The 25,017-nt window shown below is 37.4% G+C and overlaps 1 long non-coding RNA gene across 1 annotated transcript; it reads right to left on the bottom strand.

Moving 5' to 3' along the window:
* Positions 1–596: 596 nt before the first annotated feature.
* On the bottom strand, positions 597–24,677 carry LOC120301899. Its single transcript, XR_005555062.1, has 3 exons — positions 24,575–24,677; positions 3,579–3,645; positions 597–1,482 (listed from the first exon to the last, which is right to left on the bottom strand). It is a non-coding gene; the product is annotated as an uncharacterized LOC120301899 (long non-coding RNA).
* Positions 24,678–25,017: the final 340 nt, after the last annotated feature.

Genomic DNA, 25,017 nt, shown 5'->3' on the forward strand with positions numbered 1-25,017 from the left:
TGAAGCAGCCAGTACTCAGGATGAGTGAATCTTATGACTGCATAATTCCCATATGTAAGTATTGATGGATAGATGTTTTTTCTTGAGCAAAATGTTATAGTTCTGAAATTTAGCAACTATATTTAAGTTCGGATTCATTATGATTGATTGATTGATTGATTGATTGATTGATCATATGCTATCAAGTTCAGATAACATCACAAATACAATCAATTGTGATATATGCCTCCCTTTTGGAGGAAAGTAATTTCATATATTCCTTTTGTTCTGGAGCAGGGGTGTCAAATTGCAGGTCCGCAGACCGGATGCATCATAGTAAAACCGCGCCCACTCCATTGCCAACAATGGAAAAAAAGTCACGATACATCATGACACTTCACGTGACAATGAGTTTGACATCCCTGTTATGGAGGAATCATTGGGCTTTGTAAACATTCATTTTCTTTTAAAAAATAATTTTATTGACGATTATAATTGCAATAAGTAAAAACTAATACAAATTAAAAGACAGGAAGAAGAGTAGAAAGAAAAATAAAAAGTATAAAGAAAAAGAATAATCAGAATGGAAAGAAAGAAAGAAAGAAAGAAAGAAAGAAAGAAAGAAAGAAAGAAAGAAAGGAGTATCTAACGACAAAGAAAAAATAGAAACAATTTTAGTAACTTTTCATCTCATCTTAATTTATAACCAATGATCTCTTCATACCATGTCCTGTTTTATATCTATTTCAACCATCATCAACTTTTAATCTTCATCAATTTGATCAACTTTTTAACTTTGATCAGATCTTTAGTCCATTTAAGTAATGTTGTAGAACTTGATTTTTTAAAATTTCTTTTTTTACTTCTTCTTACAAGATCCATTCAAGCTTTAACAAACCTCTTTTGTAAATCCAATATAAAAGAACTATCCAGGTGACTCTCTTGGTTTAAGATTTATAATTCCCATTTGATTTTTAAAGTATCAACCAGTTTCTTTTATGTGTTCATTGAAATATCTTTTTTTTCCATATCATTTTTGTAGCCTTTTATTAGTAAACACACTGTCAGTATCAACTCTATAAGATAAAATTTGTTTTGTAAAATAAAACTTCTTCTTCTGCCATTTCTTCAAAAACATCTTTTGGACACAATCTATCCATAGGAACAAACATTGCTATTGATATGAACTTCTGATTCCATTTTCAAAAGTATCATTCAGTATTTGCAATGTTATCTTATGTTATTCTGTAGCTATCAATCAAGTTTATTTATTCTTCTCCTTTAATTAAAATGTTTAATTCCCTCTAGTCTCCAAGTTAAAATTGTTTATCTAATTTATGTCTCTAAAAATGGCAATCTCCCATCCTCTTTGGAGAAATTCAAAAAGCTGGTCTACTAAATGGCTCTTCATTCTTCACCATGGCCATCAGTTCTACTTTTCATGGAGTTATTTTCAGTCCATCTTTGCTTCCTCCGTAAGTCCTAGATATTCGTTTTCTTTATCTATTAATAGTGTGGAAATTAAAAGGAGAACAATAAAAAATACATGCAAGAAAAAATGCTGCTACAATTTGAAAGAACTACATAATGATCTAAAAAGTACATCTCTCCCGCTGTATTTGAATAAGCATTTTTCTGCTAAAAGTCATACTTTTGTAAAAATTACTTAGAAACATATATAATTTATACAAATCTCTACATTTAATTTCCCACTTTTTCCTCCACAAACTGGCTGTGGGTTAATAAACAAATCATATAACAAAAATGAATATATGGAAGACTTGGTTTCATTTGTCCATGAGATTTGCAAATTTTATGGGAGTCATCTTCTCCTCCTCTTTCTCTCCTATTTTTCTTTTCTTTTTCTATATATATAAAAATAATTTATTTAAATGCCACTTGGATTAATTGCCATTTGCAGAGCATGAGTTATCTATTCTCTGTTAGGAGAACAAAGATTGTACAATCTTTTTTCACAGTTGAATTTGGTTTCATTTTCCTCCTTCCCTCTCTTTTAAAGCAGCATTTAAATCTAGTGACTGCTGCTTAAATTCCTTATTCTACCCAGATAGCTAATGAGAATAATTATTCAAGTATTTTTCACTATGATTTGTCTACTGAAGGCTCCAATAAAACCACCAATCTCATTTTTAGTGAGGGCAGGGGGAACACCAAGCTGGCCAAGAACTGCAATCCCTGAAGTAAAATAACAGGATTTTTATTTACTACGGTTTTCAGTCTATTCATTGGTTTTATTAGCATTGAAATAACATTTGAGCGAGATTATATTGCAGGTCTTTTTTTTACATGGATATTGAAAGGTTCACAATTAAAAAGTCTCTGTTAATATTCTGATAGCTTGTAAGCAGCAGCCGAGAGGGATTTTGAGTTATAGCTCTGTAGCAGCATAAGAATATGAGATTGCTTATAAATTCTTCTTCTGCAGTGCTCTTCCTATCAACAAAAGAAATGTTAAATGCCTACATGGGAAGTGATTTCTAGCAATAGAGGCAGGGTCTAGAATTAAATAACTCATTCTCTGGCATATCAAGTTAAAGGACATTATGCAATAGATCCAGATGTTGGATACCTAGGTTATTAACATTCCCATTAATAATCAAGGCACAAAAATAAAATCAAGCGAATAGCATGGTTGTACAGGGATACATCTAAAACTTGACCATCAAGTTTTCTCCACTCGGTTGTCAGGAAAGTATGGGCTGGAAGGAATGGCTATGTGCAGAGAACAGCTATGTGCAGAGAACAAGGCAGATCAGTTGTTGCAGTTATTGTAGAAGTATAACTTGCTCCAACAGGAACTAGTTCATACTAAAGATCTGCATAGTTCTTCCCATTGTCTCAAGGGCTTCCAGTCCAATTTTTTGTGGCTCTAGTCCAGTCATAATGCATAGTTTGGATAAGTTTTCTCTGTCATTGGGCAAAGGATGAAAGTCCTATTTTGAATAGGAATCAAGATGGCATACATTCCATACAGCCATAATCCCAATCTGCGCTCCACATACAGCAACAAATTTGTTTAAAAACACAAATTTGTTTAAAACACTGAACTGTGCAAACTGCAGAGCTGATTATATCATATAACATATATATCCATGGCATTTCAATTATGCCATTCCACATACACTTATATCTACTGAAATCCCATTAAATCAGTACATCTTAAGTATCTAGCTATGTTAGACTATGGTGTGGGCATGTCTCATGAAGAAAGATTGAGAGCAGAATTTGTTGATTGCTCCAAAATAAACTCAAATTAGGAAATCTAATCTTTAAAGTATGCCCTTTTTCTAGTGAGGATGTCAGTACAACAGTTTGTTTAAAGAATACTATTTAACACATATTTTATAACTTGTAGAATTTTATGTATTTAATGGTTCTATTTCCTCTTTTCTTTTATAGCCATTTTAGTGGATTCCATCTCTTTCACCCATTATCCTCATTTTGAGAAATTGCATAATTCAATAAATAAATATATAATAGTAACCATTGTTGCTACTACCTAAATACCATTACCTGAAATTTCTCTGAAACATTAAAACTTCAGAAAGGTTAATTAATTACATTAGCTGTGTCATTACCATGGCAAAGTCCTGCCTGGAGGGTGTATGGATCCAATCAGCTTCTGAGTTGCAAAGAGCTGTGTCCCTTTGTGGAAGAAAATTTATCAGACATTAAGAACATGGTCATTAGCAAGACCCATTGTTTATCCTCCCTCAAGTTGGGAAAGCCTCAGATAAATAAGAAAAAATACAGCAAATGTTTGCATGTATAGCTCTGGAAGAGACCATTACAACAAAATATTACATTTTTAAAAATCATAGAACTGAATACAAATCAATCTGAGTATATCAAAAAGAAATGATTATGCCTATATTGACTGAACATTGATTCTTAGCAACTTGTAGATTATATTATTATTACATAAAGAATAAAATTTGAGAATTGCAGACAGACACACCATATATACATACAGATACCCATAAAATATTGAAGCCGAAGAATGTAACAACTTTCATTCATTGTGACTTAGTTTTTTAAAAGATTTTTGAAACCAAGATCCTCATAGCGAACATAGTTCTTGCAGTTATGTTTAATAATAATATATTACAGTACTAAACCCATTCCCAATACTGTGAATTTTTAGTACATGGCGAGTAGTTCTACGCATTAGAAAGGGAGAAGGAAACACACCTTCTAGAACAGGGGTGTCAAACTCAATTTCATTGAGGGCCGCATCAGCATTGCAGTTGACCTTGGGGGCTGAGTGGGTGTGGCCAGGGTGGGCGCAGCCTACTGGGTAGGCATGGATGGAGTGGGTGTGACCTACTGGGTGGGCATCGTTCACGTCAAGGCTTTCTGTGGAGGCCTGGGCAGGAATGGGACAGATCTGAGGGTCTCTGGCAGAACGGGGTGGGACCAGGGCAAGCACCAAGGCATGGTCCATTTCTTCAGTCCTCACAAAGGGTGACACCTCCCAAGCAGGCACCCAGGGGGCAGGGCCAACACGGCAGGGGCTGGTTCCTCGCTGTTTCCAGATGGCCTTGTGGAGCTAAGACTGAATGCGTTTCAGCAAAGATGGCCACCACAAAATTGTACATGGACTCCTGACCGGCCTGGGCCAGAGCCAAGGCAGTGGGGGCCGTTCCCTCACTGTTTCCAGGATGGCTTCACGGGTCACATGAAACCATTTTGCGGGCCGCATACGGCCCCCGGGCCTTGTGTTTGAATGTCTGTTCTAGAATTTCTGCTTTATGCTTTGTATCAGGCTTGTGGTGGGCATATCATGTAGTTCAGCTCTGGAGATGAAATGAGTAATCCATTTTTCTTCTATGGCTCTTCACTCAGCCATTGAATGAAAATAACTCATGTAAAAGTAAGTAGTGAATTGCAATGTTCACTGTTCCAAGGACATAAAAAACTTCTGTCAAAGTCAGAAATATGGTAGATTCATGTGGTTACATTATACAAACACTTACAATTTGAAAAGAGAGAGGAAAAGAAAGGAAGAAACTGGTCAAGTAACGGCTTGCAAAAGAGTTACTAAAGAAGCATTAATTTAAAAAGTAGTATACTGTTGTGAAAGAGATGGGATGCAAGAGAAAAGGAATGGAAATAAATCATTGGTCACAATTCACTGACAAGAGAATGATGATTCACACAATGAGCATGTATGCTATAGGATCATGGCATTTTTGTTTGGAGGTTTCCACTCCAGCTAGAAGCTCAGTCACACAAAAGTAGGGTGAAGAAGTTGCATGGCCTCTGGTGAATCCAGTGGAGAAGTCCTGCCACTTCTTTTTGTACTCAGTTTTCTTGCCATAATTATGGGATCAGACCTGAGGATTCAAGTATTCAGCAGTCAAGAGGAGGAAAAAAAATAAAGGGAAGTATATTTATAATAAAGTCTCCTTCTTCATCATCATCTCTGCCATATCTCCATACTGTAGGTGGGGAAGGCTGAGACAGAGAGGGGTTTTATCTATATTTAATTTATCTAGGAAGCTATTTACAGAGGAAGGTTTCAAACCAGGAACTTCCAGATGCTTAGCTATAACCAATTTGGATGGAAACTCCATAATTACTACACAAATTGACAAAACAGCAGATAAGAATGGCATATTTTGAGTAAAACTCAAAGTGAAACCTGAAAACATTTAAGCCAAACACAGGTGCATAATTTAAAATGTTATTTAATACACAATTTAAAGCCAAGCATATGATGTAAACTTTGGTGAATGAATCATATTTTCATTTCAAGGACAAAGAGTCTTGTGAATAGGTATGAAAATATGGTATGAACAACTGATATGGCCTACAGTGATAGGTGAGCACAAATCCAAGCCCCCTTCCTAAAAAAAACAGCTCTGTGTCCTGAGAGTCTTCTTCATATATAGTACTACATAATAGTGAATTATGAATAGATAAGATCAACATCTAGCTACATCAGAAACTAAGGAAAACAGATTCTTAATTTTATTAATATCAGCTCAAAATAATCAGGCAAAAATCTCTACTCACTCATGACCTCTTCTGTCTTCTCTCCCATCCCCATCTCACTTCTGTATTTTGGCAGATAAATTTATTGTAGAAAGTAATGAAATATTAATATTGTGGAGTTTCTTTTTTGTTTCCATTTAGACATGATGAATGACATATTGTTGGGACTATTAAAGTTACAGGGCTAATACATAAAACTATATTTTAGATAGTTTTTTTAGTTTTAAGATGAAACCTGTCATCTTAAATGTGAATCAATGTTTACCATTTTAAAACATACCTCTGGTTTAGCACAAGTGCAATAAATAATAAAATTGTAGCATATTGGGGACAGTAGCAGCTATACTGTAATTTTACACCCAAACCTAATTACAAACTAGGAAGACCAGGAAATGGTGCATTATGGGAATAGACTCAAGAAGATTTGGCACTGCATGCACAACAACTTCAGTCCTTTAAAGTTTTAATTAATCTTCTTAACTGTGAGAGGAGGAGTCTAGTTAACCATTAGCTCTGTAATATATTCTCCATAAGAGTAACCAGGAAGTCCTCTTAGAATGTTTCTTCAGCACCTGAGGGACAACTATTATCAGCCTGACATAGGAAGACTTATTAGGGATTTTTTAAGTTAATTTGTCAAAGCCAGCATACTTGCGTTAATTTTATTATCAAAACCCAATTAATTTCCTGTAACAGTATCAAATTAATTACAAAATAGGCTAGAAATAGCAAGAAAGAAGGGATACCCCCTTCCTTTCCGTTCATTATGGAAACATGTCAGGCCCTTTGGCAGTGAAGGCCTATTAAGGAATCACACACTGTTTTTTTTTTTTCTTATTTAAAATTCCACTGGTGATGTGAAACTCAGGAAACCTCTAGAAGATGGAACTTTAGACTATTCATTTCCTCTCATTAGTTTTATTTTTTCTTCATTTGTTCATTTCATGAACTCTGGACAGTTATCATAAAAACTTGAAAAGGAATAAATTAGCTTATTGTTTAAGGAAAAAGCAGTTTCACATTCAGAATGAGAGAAAGAGTAACTCCAAACTCAGTCTTCATCTTTTTTACCATATTGTAATCTCTTCTGAGCTGCATAGTAGTATCTCTTGATACTGAGTTGCAAAGTCCTTTATAGATTTACCAGACTGTGAGTTTCATCTCCCCTCACTGGGACTAGAGATAGTTCAAGAATTCATGGCCACCATAGCAACAAGGGGCCTGTCCTTGGACCTATCTGACCTGCTCTAAATTGCTGGTCACAGATAAAACCTGGCCTTTTCCTCAGAGCAGAGGAGACATGGGATATGTCTTAATCAGTCTTTTGTTGTGGACAGATCACTTTCTTATGATGATGGGGTTCGTTGGGGCCACCAGAGCACCTACTAACCAGAACAAGTGGTTTCTCTGTACCTGCTTGATCCCACATGATTCCTTGGTTTTCTGAGGAGCTCCAGAAAATAAAGAGTGAAGAGCTTTTAGTGATATTGATAGGAAATGGGAAGAAGGACACAGAGACAACCTTAAATGTGAGCCTGTACTCTGCTAACAAAGGCAGCAAAGAACGACAAAGGATCCCCAATGGCAAACTCTGCCAACTGCCAGAAGTCTGATCCTGACCGGCTCAAGGTCGACTCAGCCTTCCATCCTTCCGAGGGCTGTCAAATGAGACCTCAGATTGTTGGGGGCAATAGGCTGAAGTGGTAAACCACCCAGTGCTGTAAAGCATATGGTGCAGTATATAGGTCTAAGTGCTATTGCTATTTCTCTGTCCTTAATACATCGGCAAAATTTTATCCTGCTTTACTAATTCAGTGTCTCAGATCCTATTTAGAAAGGACAAGGCAAGAGAACCACATTAAACCTTAATCAAGCACTTTGTAGATAAAAATCAAGTTGGAAGCCAGATATACAGAAATCTATTCAGGTGACTGTTGTGATATTTTGTGAAATTGCATGGGAGGTATTTAGAGCTGGTGAATATCAAGGAAGTATGTGCACATTAAGCCCACATAGAAGACGAAAGCTTTCTTACATTTATGAGGCTATGAGACTGAGTTCCTGGTCTAGAAGCATCAATGCTAAGATTCAGTGGGCCTTTTCGACAGGCTATTCCATAATGACAAGGACTCCCTTGGGTATAATTTCCCACAGTGGGAGGCACTTCCACTTTTTTAATAACTCTTCCTCTCCAGAGGACACTAGTATTACCACAAGATAAACAGTGTGTTCTATTGTGTGAGATATATTCAGTGATTCTAACTCCCTATTGTTAAAAAGACTGAGTGATTTTTTTTTCTTGACTCCCTGCTTGGCCCTTGCTACTTTCTAGTCAGCCTCCCTTCTAGGCCTGACACTCAGAATAGTGTATATCACACAGAAACACAAGGAATATTTGAGGGCTGGTCATTCTTGTCCTTTCAATGTTCTTAAACAATAGTGAGATTTGTGATGTGTCAGTCACCTTTGTTCTTCACTTGACTGCCCTACTCACGTCTACTTAGGATTCAGAAGTCTACATAAAAGAAATGAGGGTGTAAGAGAATCTCAGTTCTTTCTTCTCCTCCTGCCTTATTTTTGTACACTTAAAAAAGGAAGGGCTTCTCCAATTCTGTCTGAGTAATAAAAGTGAGATGACTGAAGAAAGAGTGTTAAAAATATTCACTGTTTATGAGATCAGGTGACAAAAGAGAGGAATTGGTTTTCTTCCATGCAAATCGAAGTTATAAATTAGGTCAATAATTCCATTCTAATGCCCTATGTATAAAAAGAGAGAAGGAAAGTAAAAGAAAAGCTTGCACAACTTGCTAGAACATAATTACAGGGGAACCATTTGATTTTATAAAGGGATTCAGCATTAAACAGAAATTTCTTCCAGCATTATGGATACAAAGAAACTGGCAAAAAGTAGAAGGAAATAGTGTTTAATGATGTCTAAAAGTATAGATTAGAAGACTGAATTTGTGCATGAGATATTGAAAAGAGTCCCAGGTTCAAGCAGAGGGGATCCTTAAGCTGCAAGTGCCACTAAAATTATAAAAATGGGGAGGAGAATTAGATAACTACTGAAGCATGCAAAGAGACCAGGATGCATAATGTCCAAACTGGTATTTCAAATCACCAGCAAAAAATCCCTAACCTGCTATGATGAGCCATTTGATACTTTGGGCCAATGCCAGCGATGGGAAGAAATTTCTTAAACTTTGGGAGATGATTTCTTGTATAGTCCCTCCAGGATTAGACTTTTCATGATCCTGTGTGTTAAGGAATCTATTGCATTCCTTGAATATCGATTCATTTTGGGGAAAATAATCTACTGCAGTCTCAAATAAATCAGTGGTCTTTCCTTAATACAAGCAGGAATGTGCACAGCTTAAATGAAGTGAAAACATTTTTCAGGGTAAAAGCTGGGCTTGTACTTTAAATGGCAGACCAGGGGCTGCATTCCAAAAATGAAGCTAAGGCATAAAAGTGGTTGAGATCAGGGAAAAAAAGCAGAATTTGATTTAATTTAATTTCCTTGCATTAATTGAATGCAATTAATATCATTCCTCTCCATGTATGTAATAATTTCTCTCATCTGCCACATTACCTAGGGGTCTATGTCTGTAGTAATGTTTCCTCTAAGTAGCTATAGCCACTGAAAGAGACAAGTTTGCTTGTTCATAGAGTGACTTATGGAAAATCCTGACCATTCTTCTGATTATATTCTTTTGGAGTCACATGTAGAAAATCTCCTATTCTCATTATGAGCAGGTGTATATGAGTCCCTTATCAAGCAGTGGTAACTACCATGGAGAAAGAATTTAAAATTAGCTTCATATGATGACCATGATAGGTGGACAAGCCACAACCCCTCATATCACTCCCGTTTCTCTTTCTTGACTGTATTGTTTTCACTAGAATCTGGACTACTGTATTGGATATGGAGTTGGTTGGTGAATACAATGAAAAACAACATCATAACCGAAAGATAATATGGTCAAGATGAAATTGCTAAGGCATGAGGCCAATAAGTCCTCATTTTGGTTTCTTACCTGAGCAATTTAAACATGTCTTCAGGGCAATTTCTGATCGTTTGCTTGCTTTTTCTGTGGCCTTCTGTTCTAATCTGCACTTTCTTTTAGCTTCATCCTGTGATGAGCCATCACAATTCTGAATGCAAGCATCAAGGGACAGTAAATCTCTTCCAGTTCTGGCCCAGCACAAGCACTGCCTGAAATGGTGTTTGTGTGTGTGTGAGTGTGTGTGTATGTGTTGTGTGTGTGTGAGAGAGAGAGAGAGAGAGAGACAGAGACAGAGTTGTTGGGAGAAAGCAGAATGGCAACAGTAAAATAGATGAAAAAGCTATTGGCGGTGCAAAAATCACATGCAGATCAGTTGATGGTGCTTTTCCTCTTTAGAAGAGTTTGAATCCAGCTAATGAGAGAGAGAGAGAGAATGCAAAAGTATGAGATGATTATGTGGTGTTCTCCAGATTCCCCAGACATATTTGCCCAGTCTTGGATAATCAAATAACTATCTCTCATTCCCAGAGAAACAATTTTTGAGAGTGGAGATGGTAAAATAGTGTAGGGTTTTTCAGTTGCCTCAAATTTTACCCAATCAGTTCTCAGACAGCTGTACATCAGCTGTCCAAGACATTCTGCAGCTACGTTCCTGCTTTTCCAGTGTTACAGCCTCCACCTCCATAAGGCTAACCTTAGGACATTCCATGAAGAATAGAATACTACCCACAGTAACACAGTAACATTAGAAAAACTTAGTTTAAATGCAAATTACCACCACATGCAGGAGGCTGACAGATGTTGTCTACTGCCTTAAGTGATTGCAAAAACACTTGCAATGCATACCTTGCAGTGTATGAAACCTGCAGGTTGAAAAAAGTGCCAGGGAAGATCAATGGCAGTTTTGATTTCTGAACGGTTGTAACCCTGCAAAGGTAAAATGCAATAAATTATGGAGTTTGTTAGATGGGCACAACAATGCCCATAATTGTAATATAGAGCATAAGAAGGAAATCTAGGAAAAAATATGCTACACAAAACCTGCATGCTTTCTTTATGATCCAGAGTGTTCACACTTTTTATGAGCTCTGTGTCTAAAAGCAGGTGAATATAAAGATGTTCAATGTATAGTTGGGAGCAACATTATTACTGTTTTAACAGATGATGCAGTCATATAACAAAAGAGCACTTGCTGACGTGAGAGGCAGCCCTATAATACAGAGCCTCAAAGCTAGGGTTTACTGTACTTTGGGAATTAATCACATAAACTATAAATTGGGTTCAACAGGCTGGCTGGGTAAATAGGCGCAGCTAATGAGGACACTACGAGATCTTATAAGAGTGCTGAATGCCCCGGGACAAATGTGCTGAGCTGCACCTGATGGAAAACTAGAAGACATCAAAGCAGAAAGGATTAGTGCTCTCACAGTGTTGAGAAATGGCCAGGGGGAGATTCACCAACTTATTACCCACATCCAAGCTAATCCTGTTATCTGCAAAAAATATAACTGTTCTGGAACTGCCACCACCTCAACTTGCAGGAGACTAATTCTATGTTTACATGGACAAAAGTGCAAAAACATTTCATCTGTGCAATAAATATCAGCTTTTCAGATATGAAATATCAAATATACAGAGAAGAAGGGGAGGGAAAAGAGGAGGTGGGGAAACTACTACATTTTCTCTTTTTTTAAGGACTTATATGGGAAGAATACAAAGTGTTGGTCACACGTGACTGAGCCACTGCTGTCTTCATCTGGACTTCAGTCAAAGCTCCCCAAAGGACAGCCCAAATACTTTGAAAGCAACTTTTAATAGAAAAGAGATGAGAAGGATTGAGAACCATCAATGCCTGTGCCCTCTGGAAATATAGAAAATCTATTGTGTGGCATATGCTTCCATATCTAATACCTGGTGCTCACTCAGCGGTGCATTGAAAAATGGCCAGAACTGTACAATATTGTGAAGGCTGTGGAAGAGGATCCTCCTCCCTCCCATTACCTCCCACCCCCTTCCCAAGCTTGCGCACACCACATCACCAAAGATCAGTTTTAACTTGAAGCCAAAGCAGAAATGAATCCTGCACATTTTATATTCAGCTACATTAAACAGGAGCATCTGTGATTTTCTTGAAATCTACTAAAGTGCAATCAGGCAGCAGGGGAAAGATGAAGAAAAAGCATGAAGGACGGGTATGTAAGGAACAGAGGTAGACCTGTTATCTATTTAGATTGTAAAAGATCATCTTCGTCCTTTCTTGCCCTCATTATCCCCTCTCGCACAAAGGCAGTCAGACGACTTTTCACCTGGCCCCTTGTGACAAGAGAAGTTGATGCATGCTGCAAGTGTGTTCTTTGCCCAAAGCAAGAGGACCAGCTGGTCATTTATTAGGGTCAGAATATTCTCTTCCTCTTAGCCTCATTCTCAGAAAATTGCACACCTGCATGGACATAAAGGCATGTGTGTGTTTTTGATCACCTCTTCCTCAAGCTGCTCGGGAATGCTTATCAGGCTTGGCACTGGGACCAAGACTGTTTTGACTTGGAAGGCCTTGGTATCACACTGACCATCCTAGAGCTGTGAGAATGGACTTCTCTGACCCTAAAATTTTTAAAATTTCAATTTACTATCTCCTGTATGAAAATATAAGGTGGAATTTGGTAAGACATATCAGAGATGAATTGAGCTGTCCTCACTCATTTGCCCTGGTCAATTCCGGTAGCTGTATTTATTTTCAGCACAGAGAAAGCTCATACGAATACCTACTGGGCAGATTCTAAAGCTAAAGAATCTGTATTCTAAAAATAGAGTGGGCAACACCAATAGAGTGGTACCACGAACACAGGAATACAGACATTCGTAAGTTGCTAAAATCCCTTTGCTTGGATGGATAACGTCTTTCATTTTCTCTTCTATTTACATTTCTTTTCAACATTCAGCACCTTAGATCTAGTTTACAAATTTTTTGATAAGTTGTTTACCAAAATCAACTGATGGGAATTCTCATCCAACACAGAAGCAAAATGCTTACGACATTAAAGCTTTGTAAAATAAGTGCAATTTAGGTAGAGGGAAAATAAATAAGTAAGTAAATAAATAAATTTTAGCTAGAAATCTGAGGCTTTTCAGAAGGTGAAGGAAGGATCTGGAATGCCTCGCCTCAGAGCTGTATTCTAGGGCTTAGTATTATGAACAGGTGAGCTTGAGAAACAGATCATAAGTAACCATACTACTATCATGAACACTGAAACAGCCTGGCTTCTCCTGTCAGAGATAGAAGTACAAAGATGTTTAAATGCCTCAAATCAGTAGGAACCAGAACTTCAGGAAAATCTAGCAAGGGACTTACTTTGTTTCACATTCACATAATTTTTAGCCTTTAACTCTTAACCATCAATGTTGGGAGAGGCCATTGCCCTTTTGAAATTCTAGCATTCCTAGCTCTTCATTCATCTCACATTCAGAAAAACCAATAAAATTAAATAGGAGTGTGGAAGTTTAGGGCACAACTGTGAGGCCTGCAAACTAAAGATTCATCTTCCTCAGTGAGTGAATAGCTTGCTGATTGGATATGGTGGACACCTGCAACCAGAGATTGACACTAATCCAAATTTATAAAAACCTTTGATTTTACCAAAGCTATTTTAAATTTCATATTGTTCATTTACAAGATACATTATTCTAAAAGGTTTCACTACAATTGCTAGGAATGTGATGGGGAGTTTCCTTTTATGAGACACCTCTGGGCCAATATCTATAAATAGATGTGGTTTTTTTTCCCTCTGGGAAAATATATGAAACTTAATTTTTCTTTCTAGAAAGCATGGAATGTTCTGCAGACATAGACCTTCTCATTTTGTCTTTGAAAGATGATATAGTTTGGCATGTGTAGTCACATTTCAGCCAATTATTCAATCAAGCTACCTCTAGACTTTGATATACCTGCACTATGACCTAAGAATCATACTGTTTTGTGACAAGAGTCTTACTCCATTTTAGATGCAAGGAAGAAGCTGGACTGAAATAACACTATGGATAACCTCTGAGCTGACAGATGTAGGGCTGCACTGTAACAATTGCCATAATTCCTTAGTATTGTTTTATCCCTGTGAACTAGTGAAAAGGAGAATGACTAAACTTCAAGTTCTTAAAAAATCATTTATTTTTCAACACAAAAAAAGCTGAATACCCATTTCAGACAAGGACACACATTCGAGAAATACCTGCAAGAGAACAACCAAGCTCAGTGAGTACAAAGGACTCCACAAATGATATAAGTTGCCATGGAAATTGGCCTGCTGCATGTGATGTCCAAAATACTGAGGTCCACTAAATTAAGGTTATCCTGTTGCTTGGGTTATATAATATTCAATAGTGGAGGAGATTTTCTTTTATTATAATTTTATACAATTTCCTAATTTTCATTCAGCTCTACAGAATTAACTCTCAATATATTTACATTGTGACATTGAAGCAACTGAACTCCATTTCTTTAGGAATCGCTATACTCAAAACTTTGGAACTTCACAGAGTTTGAATTGTTTTTCATAGCTCATTATCTCATAATGTGAGATGCACATATGTGGTTTTACAATGTTTAAATTTGGTTTATTATCATTTTCTCTACTACTGGTAGTAGAGCCAGAGAATTTCAGATAAAATGGTCAACATGTCAAGCTTACAACTAGGTGGTTTCTTCTTGACCTTCCTCTGTTTTCCAAGTTGAACAGACAGATCCTAGTCTCATATTATGAAGGTAGGTCATTGTTATAAGGTCCCCCTTCTTGAAACAGTGATGTTATTAACCAGTCCACTGCTCTACTTGCTTATTCTTCTACATGGGACCTTGAACTATTACTCTCAAGTACTGCCTCCCAAGGTCTTTCACTGTTATACTTTGTTGAATTCTCTGAAGTTCTGTATTTTCTCTGTTAAGTGATAATGCTGATCTTCAGTATCATAAGATATTTTGACACTTTGGTTGTTGTTGCTGTTTATCTTCATTCATTCAGTGAATATTGCTTGAGTTAAAATGTTCTTTAGATTTTCTCATGTAATGTCTATTACAGCTGCTCACTTATAGTATTGTAAAAGGAAAGCAACTGTCTCTTTAAAATTAGTTTGCTTTTTTGTGGAAGTAGGTGCAGTTAAGAGGTCAACAAAACTGCCCAATGAATACACAGATCTGATTCTCCCTGAATATAACTTGCCCACAAAAACTGAAACCTGTATTAAGCAGAATTACTGAAACTGAACATGTGGTTCTTCCTTAAGACATGATATCTTTCAAAATCTATGTCCAAGCAGAATCCAGAGTTAATTAGATGTATCAGCTTACCTTCTTAATGCATCATTCCTACATGGTGTTTAATATGGTTCCTTCAGTTGCTTCCAAGGATGCCAATTGGCCCTATTTATTTGAACTGATTATTAACCAACAAGAATGTATATTAACTTCATGTATCAACCCAGATTCATTAACGTAATCTTTTTGCAACAGGATAAAAGAGGAAGGGAATCATTAACATGACAGTTTTTCATGCTTTTTGAAGGATCATATAAAAAAAGTTGCCAAAAGCTATTTTATTAGCTGTAAATTATGGGTGGACCAGAAAAAACAAAAGCTATGAACGCCTAAGGAGGAATATTCTTCAAAACATCCTCTTTCCATTCCACCCACTGTAATAATGAGAATGCATATCAAGTCATTTTGTGTGCTGGCATGTTGTTGTTTTTTCATGTTTAACTCTCTCTTACTTTTAACTCACTTTGTTTTTCAACAGAGAGTAAATATGAAATAAAGAAAAGGGCTAACCCTTGCAAACTCAAGCCACAATAAGAGAGAATGTACTGTCAGAGCAGAAATGATTAATCCATGGTCCCATTGTTCAGGAAACATTATTAAAATACTCATATCTTCCTAATGCACTCACAGAAGTTCCATCACTTGATTTGTCTAATTCAGTGGATGGTCTGTCACTCTCTTTTTCTCTCAGCTATGTAATGATAGATCCACATCATGTGAACTTATGTTTTTACACTTTGTCTGGATGATATTTGAGGTAATCAGAACAATAAATTTATTGTTGACCAAAAAATCATACAAAAGAACAGATCCCAAAGATGCTTTTTCATGAGGCAACTGGACTTCCTTGTTTTTCCTTGAAGACATTTATCTTCTCATCCAAGAAGCTTCTTCAGCTCTGACTGGATGGTGGGGAATGGCAGGATTTATAGTCCTTGCAGACAGCTGGTCATTTGTATTCTTTTAGTGAGTTGTAGAAGCCCCTGGATGTTTATCTGTGTCCTTAGGGTCACCCAAGGAGTGCAAATGGGTACGGAGCCTTCTTGGAACTGTTGAAAGGACTGTGTTGTAGACTGGAGATAGATGATGTTGTATCCCTCCCCCTCTGTTGAGAGAGGGCTGTTCAGTTTTGACATAGATGATGACTTTGACCCCTCTTTCAAACCAGCGGTCCTCTCTGTCCAAAATGTGGACTTTGCCTCATGGAAAACCATCTTTGGGATAGCTATGACCTGGATGACTGAGAATCTCCATAGACACAAAAGAACAGACTTCCAAATCATGAGTTACTATATCAATAACTATCCAGGATAATATTGTAAACACAGAACTTATGATTGTATTTTACTCTTTTGTACAAGTGCTTCCACTTGAGTCTGTTTCATCTTGTCATATTCTTTGAAATAGGGATATGCTATGTTCTGCCTGTTGTTCAGAAACTTCAAATAGAGAATTTTTAGTCTGGAATAAAGATGTCTTTAAGACTGATAGAGAGAAGTTGTCCAAAGAAGTGTGCTCAATATCTTGTCAAGAATGTGCAGACTTTATAAAGTAGGAAATAGGAAATGAGATAAGGAGAATTATTTCTGCTGAACAGCAAAGTGTTGATAGCCTCCTTTGAGAAAATGAACTGTTTTTAGCATATTCCTCTCCAAATTCAAATTAAATGAGATGAATTTGATTAATGAATCAGTTGCTTGCATTGCTGAAAGAGAAAAAAAAATGGAAACCACAATACATACATACAGTACACATCAAACAGCAGTGATCAACATAAGACCTAGGCTGGATTTGATTAATGTTCTATCTAGTATTTCAATGGTCCATCAGATGCGAAGCTCACCTATTTCTATTCAGAAATGGTGCTCGGATATATTCTGTCTTTGATGCTGGAAGAATATATTAATGCACTAATGCTAAGATCTCTTGATACATTTCAACAATATGAATTTGTCTAATCAGATGGTAAGACTCTCAAAACAGTGAAAGCATATTCTATAACACTCCAGTATATGACAATATGCTTCTCTTTTTTTGCTCAATCTGGATCTTTCACCATTTGGTGGACAAGAGGGGGGGGGGTTATTTTGGATTTTTCTCCACAGCATGTACCTCAACCAAGCTTAAAAATATATACCTATATCTGTAGAAATGTATTCTGGGTCATCTTTTTTCATTTGAGTTTCCATGCTAATGATTGCAAACTTGGGGGATATCGCCTTCCCAGCAACCATATACTAAGTTATTTTCATTAAACTAAACACACTATGTCACTTTGATGCAGTGATTAAGGCACCAGGTTAAAAACTGTGTGTCTTGAATTCGAGTCCTGATTTTGATTGGCCACTCTTTGTGTCTCAGCCTTAGGATGAAGGCAATGATAAACCAATTCTGAAATCTTACCAACCAAATCACAAAATCATTGTTGTTGCTTGTCTATAATTCTCTATGGAGATTCTCAATCATCCAGGTCATGGTTGTCCCAAAGGTGCTTTTTTCACGAGGCAACTAGACTTTCTTGTTTTTCTTGACGACGTTTTGCTTCTCATCCAAGAAGTTTCTTCAGCTCTGACTGGTTGATGGGAAATGGCAGGATTTATAGTCCTTGCAGACAGCTGGTCATTTGTATTCTTTTAGCGAGTTGTAGAAGCCCCTGGAGGTTTACCTGTGTCCTCAGGGTCACTTGAGTAGTGCAAATGGGTGTGGAGCCTTCTTGGAACTGTTGAAAGGACTGTGTTGTAGACTGAAGATAGCTGATGTCGTATCCCTCCCTCTCTGTTGAGAATCAGTATTGAAATTGATGGCCTCTTTGATCCCTCTTTCAAACCAGCGGTCCTCTCTGTCCAGAATGTGAAGTTGCTATCTTTGAATGAGTGGCCTTTGTGTTTTAAATTTAGATTGACAGCTGAATCTTGTCCTGATGCATTTGTACTCCGATGTTGTGCCATGCGTTTATGAAGTGGTTGTTTTGTTTCCCTGCACATGGCTCACTGCGTTTTACTGCATATACCATGTTGCTCAGTTTGTCTCTGGGTGTTTTATCCTTGGGGTAGACAAGCTTCTGCCTTGGTGTATTCTTGGGTTTGAAGTTTGCACATTTGTTGTGTTGGCTGAAGATCTTCCTGAGCTTTTCCAATATTCCTGCAATGTATGGAATGACTACATTACTTCATTTATTGTTTTCTTCTTTGTCTGTTATGGAGGAGCTCCTTCTGGGTCTTTTTTGAGATTTGATGAAGGCCCACTTGGGATAGCCACAAGTTCTGAGGGCTTCTTTGATGTGCTTTAGTTCTTTTTCTTTTTCCTCATTGCTGGTAGGTAGGCCTTCAGCTCAATGATGTAAGGGTCTGATAATCCCCATTTTGTGCTCCAGTGGGTAGTGAGAATCAAAATGTAAATACTGATCTGGGGGGGGGGGCAGGTTCTTGTAAATTTCAATGGTAAGGCTTCTGTCTTCCTTAATGTATATTGCACAGTCTAGGAAGGCTAAACTATTTTCCTCAACATCTTTACATGTGAATTTGATGTATCTGTCCACTGAGTTGATTATGTTTGGCGAACGCTTCTAATTCCTGTGTTTTGATCTTGACACAAGTATCGTCCACATACCTATATCAGTGAGTGAGTGGAATTCCTGTGAAGGAGTTTAGGGCTTTGGTTTCTACCTCTTCTATGTAGAGATTGGCCACAATGGGAGACACAGGTGAGCCCATAGTCCAGCTATGTTTTGTCTGTAGAAACCTTCACTGTATATAAAACAGGTAATGGTCAGGCAGAAGTCCAGCATGGCACATATGTGGTCTGAGCTGAGGTTGGTTCTGTCACCTAAGGTGCTGTCTTGTAGCAGACATTTCTTCATCACTCTGATAGCTTCAATTGTTGGGGAAGTCACATCAGAGGAAACCATAGTCTCATCTGGGTCAGATTTGACAGACTTGAACAATGGACCCTATCCAATAAAATGAAATTTAATGTGGAGAAAAGCAAGGTTTTACATCTAGGCAGGAAATACCAAAGGTACAAGTACAGATTAGTCCCAAATGTGCTTTTTCAGGAGGCAACTGGACTTTCTTGTTTTTCTTTCTTTGAAGACGTTTCGCTTTTTATCCAAAAAGCTTCTTCAGCTCTGACTGGATGACTTAGAATCTCCATAGACATTTAGCTATGCACTTTGGGATGAACACCTTTCAACACGAGTATGAACGGATTTCCAGAAAACATTGCAGAATACAGGAACCATTTACACTTCAGTTTGAGATGCAAATAACACAGATTCATCCCCAACAGCCTGCGCCTGTCTTCAACAGTGAAGGGACACAGGGCAGAAAACATCCTGCAGCCAAGAAGGATCCACACATATTTGCACTATTCATGTGACCCTGAGGTCACAGGTAAACCTCCAAATGGCTTCAATGACTCTCTAAAAGAATGCAAATGACCAGCTGTCTGCAAGGAGTATAAATCCTGCCATTCCCTACCATCCAGTCAGAGCTGAAGAAGCTTCTTGGATGAAAAGCAAAACTTCTTCAAGAAAAACAAGAAAGTCCAGTTGTCCCTTGGAAAAAAGCACCTTTGGGACAATTCTCTAAGTGGTATTTGATACAGCATGAAAGTGTTGTGGGATGGGACTCCCCAAAGTGCTTGCTCAATTCCTTGCTCTAAGAGATCCTTTCTCCAAGGGATCAAAGGGGAAGGGATGAGGCTGCCAGCTGCCAATTGTTAAAAAAAGTGGCAACCCCCTCCCCAGCAGTGGTCAGTGCAAGGGCCCAATGCTTTTAGCTTCCCAATTCCTCTAGTGATTCACATTGGGAAATTTTTGCATTGCAAAATATTTCCACAGAGAAGTCGCAGCTTCCAATGGAAACAGTTTACTTTGGAGCTCATTTAGATTCCACTTCTGAACAGAGACAATAAAAAAACTCACTGAGTAAATCAATATTTCTCTGTGCTTTTGAACGACCTCTTTCCTAATGATAGGAAACTCCACCACATTTTGCATTCCACTAGGTACATGCTTTCTAATAATTACACCCGCCAGAAGGCTTTCCTATTATGTTTTCATTGTCAGCACTACTTTTCCACTAGTTCTAGGTGAAGGGGTAGTGCAGAACCCACGTTCCCCAACCCACTGCACCCACTGCATAGTTGCTGACAATGTAATACTCGTTCAGCAACTGATTATAATTAAAAATATCAGAATAATTAAAGTCTTCAGTTTGACAAGCAGAGCCATAACTTTGCCTTCAGACATTCCTCTCTAATTAGTTAATTAATCCTAATGCAAATTATAAGCAATAATTAGTCAGCCAAGCTTGACAGGAAAGTCTGCTGATTTAACAGTGGAAAAGCTTCCCATTTATTGGGTTATGCCTACTTTATGTTCTTTTGTGTCCAATTGTGGTGGGTCTATGGTTAATCCACTTGGTATAGGTTCAAGTGAAGGGTAGAAATATGCTCCTAGTGTAAACTGAGGAGGGATCTCTTTTGGGTAGAAAATGAAAGCATTGCTATCACAGGCTTGAGATTTGTGTCTTATCAAAGATTCCAGATCACTTTTAGAGACAAAGAAATGGTCTTCATTTCAGGAGATTGTTGGAAACTTGCTCTCTATCTCAGAACTTTTAAAGCAGCTAAACTGAAGATCTGGCCTAAAATTGCTTCCAAAGCAACTAGTAAAGGAAAAGCATTTAAACCTGTTGTCGTAGCACTGTTGACTCTTTTCATGATGTCTTCAACCTAGGATTAAACGTATATGCCCTGTAACAAGGGGTCCATAAAAATTTCATCTGATTTCCTAAAAAGGCCATTACAATCTCTGCAATCCCCCATAGAATTTTTTGAGAATCAAAACAATTTCATGGAACACAAATCATTGCCACAGACTATTTAGGCAGGTAATATATCATGGCATTGTGTTGGAGGTCTTCTAGTCCAACTCTATGCTCAAGCAGGGGACTCTATTCTATTTCAGACAAATGGTTGTCCAACCTCTTCTTAATAACCTCCAGTGATGGAGCACCCACAACTTTTGAAGGCAAGCCATTCCACTGATTAATTGTTCTCGCTGTCAGGAAATTTCTCATTATTTCTAGGTTGGTTCTCTCCTTGATTAGTTTCCATCTTGTTCTGCCTTCAGGTGCTTTGGAAAATAGGTTAATCCCCTCTTCTTTTTTTAATCACATTTTATCCCATTTTGCAATATATTTTGGATTGTTTGGGATGAATTATCTCACAATGAAGACAAAAGAAGTTTGTTTCATATTTGCTGTCAATAATACAAAACATCAATGACTCAGATCCTTCTTTTGGCCTTTCCAACATCAAATTTCCTCATTGTCAAAATGACCCAGCTTTGGAGGCTGCAGAACATGAGAGAGTTTTCCTGAGATTGGGAAAAATCAGGAAAAAAATCTGTAACCCTGAGGCACCATCATACCAACCATAGTAATGCAGTATTAGGTTATTTAAATATTTTCAGTTCTTCAGCTGAAAAGACTCCCAGAGGATTTTAGCAATCAAGAGAAGAATGGGAGGAGATAAATGAAATGAGCAAAAAAGTTACTGCGATTAGGTTGACAATTAAAATGCATATGAGCATATAAGCATATAAGATGCAATGCTTGAGCAGGGTCTGCAGGATTGTCTGGGATGCTACACATCCTCTTCACAACCTGTTTTCCTTGTTACCTTCTGGGAGGAGGCTTTGTGGTATCCGAAGCAAAACATCTAGATTCAGTCAGAGTTTTGTTCCATATATCATCAACCTTGTAAAATCTCAAATTTCCTCTTTCTGCTATGTATTCAAAATGAACAGTGGTGGGTAGATATATACTTTGTTTTGAGAGCAGACAACAGAATTTCATTTTTAATGAGGACCAGTGTGCTCACAGTAAAAAATTACAATAAAGGTTATCTTATCTCATCTGATCTGATCTGATCTTATCTTGTATCTTATCTGATTTTCCTTTTATCTTATCTCTTATCTCATATCTCATATCTTATCTCTTAAAATGTCACATTCGGGAAGGGAAAGGAACTCAGTCACTAGCTTTTAAAGTTAAAGAATTCTTCTGATACAAATAGTTCAGGAAAAGAACCAAGAAGTACTTGAAGTTCATATTGGGTAATGTTAATAATGCTTGCAGTAACATTAATTCATCCAGTTTATTGAAACTTTGAATCAGAGTTTGATCTAATGGTTGATGCAAACTGTTTATTCAGACTTATTATTTTCTTATTACTCTTCATTTTTATGTCACAGTTCAGCTGTGCAGCTACATTGTACAAGATTTTCTTCTATACCATAATCACTTCAGTGCTGAATATAGCCTGAAGCTTTCAAGAGCTAGCCATTTTCAGTGGAAATCTGGCTTTGCTTTGGGTTCAATAAGCAGTTTCGTAGCTTGGGCCAATACATTATGATCTTCCAAAATTATCTATGTTGCTGGGAATCATGATTTATATCATAGATCCAATATGTACCTAGTATATACTTGCTTACTTAGCAGTTTTACTAATTTCCTTAAATCTCATGCATGTCTATGTTATATGCAACATTCATTATTTAGTTTGGTAAAAACCATTCAACTGCTGGGAAACTGGGAAACTGATTACCAGAGCTAATCTGACAACATCAAGTGGGCTAAATCTGCATAGTAGTGATGGTATAAGCCTTTCCCAGAGAGGTGCTTTTCAAATGTATAAAGACTCCTAGAATTCTTAGATAACATAACTTTCAATCATGTTGGTAGTCCCAAAAGACTTGTGGCTGCCGCATTGGGAATGGTGAGTAATTAATAGAAGACCAGGTTTAATAATAAGAGGTATAAGTGATCGTTGTTGTTGTTGTTGTAAAGGTAGTAGATAAACCCTTATGGAATGTGCCATCCAATAAGGATGGCTCATCTTAATCATGACAATACTTACAAATAAAGGAAATTCATGGGGGGGGTTTACCTCTCATAGAATACAATATTTTTTTTCAGCAGTTGATTTATTTATGTTTATTTATTACATTATTATAGTTGTAGTATACAACTTGGGTAGTGACTTTGGGAGGCATACAAAATCATATAGTCCAAAAAGTTTTTAAAAAATAGAAAACAAAATGGCATACAAACAAAAGCATTCTATTATATAGCTGATGTCAGAATCTAATTATATTTCATCTCTAGTTATCGACTATGGAAAACCCCATTTCTGCCTCTCTGGATTCTGCATACTACGAAGGGGAAGGGGGATGAGCAAAGGGGTTTTATGGCTTTCACTTCCTTCATTACAACTTCAAAGGAACTGAATGTGGATATCACCAAAAGGACTAACCATAACAAAAGGGCCTATCAGCTTTCATCTACTCCTCTCTGAAGTCTCCCTTCCACCGGCCGTGAGGAAAAAGGGGGTGGAAATGTCACTGGAAGGACGGTGGGGTGGGAGAGCTGCTTGAGACCACTTAAAACCTTGAATGGGAGGGCTTGGGCCCCAGGTCCTGTCTAGAACACCTGCAACCATCTTCTCTTAATAAAGATGCCTGTTGGAAGAAATATTCCAAGAGTTCTGTCTTCTTAAGATGCAAAGTGGGGTGGGTCCTTACAGCTATCTGGCAGGCTCAACTCATGGGATATTACAGCATGCCAAGGCCAGTTGATGAAACCATGTCTTAGGGGTCTTCTGGAAGGCCAATGGTTGGGGCCAGCCTCAGTTGGGGAGAACGATTTCCACAGGACAGGGGTCACAGCAGAAAAGATTTTCTTCCAGTAGGTCCCACAACATTTCTCTTCTTCTGGATCCTGATGGGATGGATAGACGTGATCTATATTTTCATTAAAAAAAATTCTTGGGAACCTCAATTGTCCTTTTATTCCAACATCAGGATTATCAATACTGCTTTGCTAATCCAAATCAGTAGGTCAAAATTAGTAGCAGCAGCAAAGGAGAATGAAATGTTATCTGTCATTCCCACAATATCCTTGGCAATTCTGCCAAAACCCATAGATCACAGCTTTTGTCAAAGATGCTTCCTCATACCCTTAGTCTGGAACTCACCATGTGCCTTCCCTTTAGTGTTAGCTTGCAGATTATACCTGCTTTCCTTACTGAATGCCACCCAACTGTTCCAGAAATTCAATATCTTCTTACCAAGTGATTAAGCAAAGAAGGTCAGAACTCACCAATCACTTGTGCCATAGAGAAATTCATTGCACTTGACTTTAGCAGCATGAAGGAATGCAGGTAGATTTTTACAATATTGACTAATAATAGTACTCACGTGTAAAAATGTACACAAGTTGTTTTCGACTATAGCTACAGACTCTGAAGATTTCTTTGTAAATAAGCAAGAAAACAATGCTCTCTTTCATTGCAGAACTATGCAGTGAAAATCTCTTCAAGCTAATGTTTAATAAATATTTCTGTTATCCAGCAGTCATTTTGAGAATCATTAACCTAAAATAGGTCTAGGCTGTGGTTAGTATTAGCACTTGCTTTCCTTGACATGTTTAAGGTATTTTGTAAATAGTTAGATATGTGGTAGGAAAAAATGTAAACCTAAAATCCTCAACCTTTAAGGATTTTTTTAGAGAATATGAAGATCCAAATACATCATTCATTTTGTAACTATTCAGCAATCTGAATAAACTGAACATAAGTAGAACTAAGCTTAATTTTGTTGAGCATTTGTGTTTATATTGGAGTTTCCACTCTTCTGGTCTT

Source organism: Crotalus tigris, unplaced genomic scaffold, assembly GCF_016545835.1.
Source record: "Crotalus tigris isolate CLP2741 ecotype Arizona unplaced genomic scaffold, ASM1654583v1 scf7180000024401.5802323, whole genome shotgun sequence".
Taxonomy (NCBI): Eukaryota; Metazoa; Chordata; class Lepidosauria; order Squamata; family Viperidae; genus Crotalus; species Crotalus tigris.